Source organism: Diplotaxodon limnothrissa, linkage group LG15 (genome assembly GCF_057381915.1).
Source record: "Diplotaxodon limnothrissa isolate DT_005_m linkage group LG15, D_limnothrissa_male_GT1.1, whole genome shotgun sequence".
In the NCBI taxonomy this organism is placed as follows: Eukaryota; Metazoa; Chordata; class Actinopteri; order Cichliformes; family Cichlidae; genus Diplotaxodon; species Diplotaxodon limnothrissa.
This window is the reverse complement of record NC_140610.1, coordinates 38,263,471-38,267,261: the sequence shown is the minus strand read 5'-3', so window position 1 is coordinate 38,267,261 and position 3,791 is coordinate 38,263,471.

Here is a 3,791-nt window from a genome sequence, read left to right as displayed (position 1 = left end):
GGAGGGAGCTGTCACCACGAGGTAGCACTATCTTCCCAGGAGCATCGGGCTTCCTGTAACATCATCCAACCAGGTTACGATCAGGGTCAAACAGAGACGGTCGAGGCTTAGTGGCAAGAGGAGGAGCAGGACTGGGTGGAACAATGTCTATGATTGTGGTTCTGCATTTAGGGTTTTGTTTTTTCTCTCTTTTCGCCCTTCGGCTTCAGCGCAGACTACTTCTGTAACCTGATATGACGTTAGACAATAAACACAACCCACAGTCATGCGACTCTGGGCACCTGACAGTCTCTGTTGGCCCTGAGTTTCTGCAGTTTCTACTCAAGGTGATACAAAATGTGTGCGACACCCTCCAACTACGGCAGAATTTATTTGTAACAAGATTCAGGTGTTTTAACTCCGAAGTCTAGTATCGCTCTGAGTTGGGGCAGAATATGATAACGCTCCTCTCTCTTGCTCTCACTCAATCCTACTTGCTTACTTGGCATGTTCATTACTTGAGTGGGGATTGCCCAAGATGCCTCTTTTTGTGGATAACTTTCATCATTTCGGACATGAGCTCAAGATTTTAGATCAAACACAGCCAGGGCTGTGAGAGGGAGGAGGATTGGAGCTTAAAAATTACAGCAGAGACATTTTTATCTCTTAAACGCGATTGCAAAGAGCAGTACAAGAGCCGGTACTGAAAGTTCTCATCTCGAATTTGTAAATCAATAATCGTCGTGAATTTCACAATGTGCTGTATTGATTTTTAACTATGGTGGAAGATGTCTGTCCACATGAATAAATTATTATACGAGCTGTATTTCAAATGTAAAACATTGCCACAAATGCATAGCTCTTTGTGGCAGCTCCTGTTTCGCAGATGCGAAAAAAGATTGTACAAGAAAGAGCTAGAGCCCTAGTATGACTGTGCATGTTTTTAAATGATATCCAGAACTTTTTACTTTCAACACACAGGTAGCATGTACACTATAATTGAGGGGGGAAAAAACAACTTGAATTTGTGTTAATGTCGTAAATTCAGCTTTAGTTGCTTGTCTATTTGCACCGTTTGCCTGTGTGGTTATGTGTATTTATGGTGAGACATTTCTGTTGCAGTGCATTTTTACTGTTAATATTCTTTCAAGCAGTTATAAATAAATGTGTGATGAGTCAGCAGTTTGCAAAATCACTCCAGTGCTTCTTTTACTTGCCATTTTTTTCTCCATTGCTTTAAATTCAGTTCAGTTTATTTAAACAGCATCAGCTCACAGCAGCAGTCACCTCAATGTGCTTTATAGTGTAAGGTAAAGATGCTACAGTAATAGAGAGAAACCCCAACAATGAGACAGACCCCCTATGAGCAAGCACTTGGTGACAGTGGGAAGGAAAAAAACCCTTTTAACAGGAAGAAACCTCCAGAGATCTACCATGACTGGTTGAGGGTTAAGGGGAGGCATATGGGGAAATTGCTTCCCATCGGGCTGCTGTTATTGGCAGTCATTTATATCAAACATGTGACTGTAAGAGCTCTTGTGAGTCATTCCTGCCAGACAGTGTTCTGTTGCTTAAGTGAAGTATTGACTGATGGCGTTATTGTTGTCATACACTGTTGTGACGACAGCACAGGGAAGAAGTATGGGAAAACGGTACAATGGGATGGGTCCTTGCCCTCTAGGGAACATGTCATTCCTGCCCCTGAGCTACACAACTTACTAGAGTACATGACAAATAACACAGAATGAAGTCCACTTTTGTCAAGATATTGGCAGGACTTTATTTAATAACACAGATGGTCAGTCCACCTCTGGAATATAAAGGCTGTTGAAAGATAGATTTGGATGGGAATTCCTTACACCCCTTCCATGCTGTCTCCTGAGAGTTGACCGATTCAGCTGCGAATGCTGCCAGCGAGGGGGAGCACAATGCAAGGAAATGGACCGCACATGACAGACTGACGCACTGTCGCTGCCAGGTGTAACCCCGAAAGCTTCACTCCTGCTGGAACCGACCAGCTGCAATTGCAACAGAGTGGAAGCTGCTGCTCCTTATCATAACAAAAGCATGGATTTAAAAAAAAAAGGGGGGGGGGGGGGACTAACAGCTAAGGTTGTTCACAACAGGTTCAGTCATAATAATGAATAGTGTACTTTAAAAAAAAACATATATATATATATATATATATAGACAAAGTTGTTGTTTTTTTAAATTTGTGCTCAAAAAGTCCCACTTCTGCTTCTAAACGGCCCTATATGTCATCAGGATCACCGGCACCCTCTTTAGTTGTGTTTATCAGCAGGGAGCCATGTGCACTGCTGATAAAGGAGTGACGCCAGCCAAGAAGGGACTGCATCCCAGTGTCTCCCCCACCTCCTGCTTCCTCCTGTCCCATTCCTTTGAACTACGATGACCTGGATGACTGAGAACCTTCACAGACCATTCCTTTGAACACATGCGTGAAGTCGAGCCCCGCAGCTGCTCTGCTAAAGACATGAAGCTCTCTGTTCTTGTTGTATTCGATTTATTTGACACAGGATTGGAAGAGATGAGATATTAACAGAAACATTCATACCAAACATTGTAATGTCCAAAGGACAAAGTGTGAATCAAACAGACTAAAAAATGAATTCCTCCTTTTTGTGACATGTTTAACCTTTGGGAAATTCCTGTGAAACCAGTTAAACTTTTGTTATTGTGTATACACAGGATCAAATCCCTGCTGCAGGTTTTCAAGGACGCTTTAAATCTCACTCTCTGATATCTGCAGTCACCCAGAAAGACCTGTCTATTGGTGACTTTAGCATTTCTGGATTTGTGCATGAGGGTCTATTTTTTAAGATTGCAAACAGTATTTGACACACAAAAAAATTTCACCTTCTTAACCTTTCGACAAATCTTTTTCAATGGTTTACTCATTTACCCATTTACAAACACCAATGCCAGATAAGAGGCAGCTCGAGGTGCTGGCCTACCATTGAGAGGGTCTTGAGTTTACGGAGTGTCTTTATCAAGAAGGAGGTAGGCACGGGATTAGTGACTCATACCAGCTGAAAACTACCACTGAGTGTTTTTTCACAGTTTGGCTAGAGTAATAAACCCATCACGCTAAGATTACAGCGAGGCAGAGTCGAGGTGGGGTAAAGCTATAGGCTCAGCTCAATCTTTCACCTTGAAAACAGCAGTTTAAAAGAAATCACGCCAAGTATATAATTAATATCATTCAGTCAGCTTTCTCTTTGGTACGCTTCCGGAGGTTTAAATGAGTCATGTATTTTAACCAAAACAGGAAGTGCATCAGCACTAATATGGTATTAGTGGAAACTTTTGTCAGCAAAATCAGCAAAGCATGGAAAAAACCGTAGAGTGAGACGAATCTGACCTTATTTTAGTGTTTACTGAGCCTAATGAAGTCTGGTTGGCTAAAGGGGAGCCCGGTGTTTACTTGTAGCCATGGCTGAAAGTGTCATTTATAACATGGCTTGGTGACACCTCCTTTGTTCTATCCTTTCTTAGAGAGAAAGGTCCTCAAGTGATGACTTGAGTGCAAAAAAGAAGGAAAGAAAAGAAACAATCTCCTTAGGATACCTTTTTCTTGTCCAGCAGTAAATTCTTTCATGGTGACCGAGGAGCTTGGAGTTGTATTTAAGAGGAAGAAGACATATTTTCCTAAGCATGTTCACTGGTGTTAGTTAGTTGACAAAGTAACGACCAAAGTCCCTCAGGTGTTAAACTTCTTCCCCAAACCCTAAAAAGTACTGGCAGTTTTTTTTTTCCTTTATTTTGTATTAAGAATATCCTTTTCTCATCCA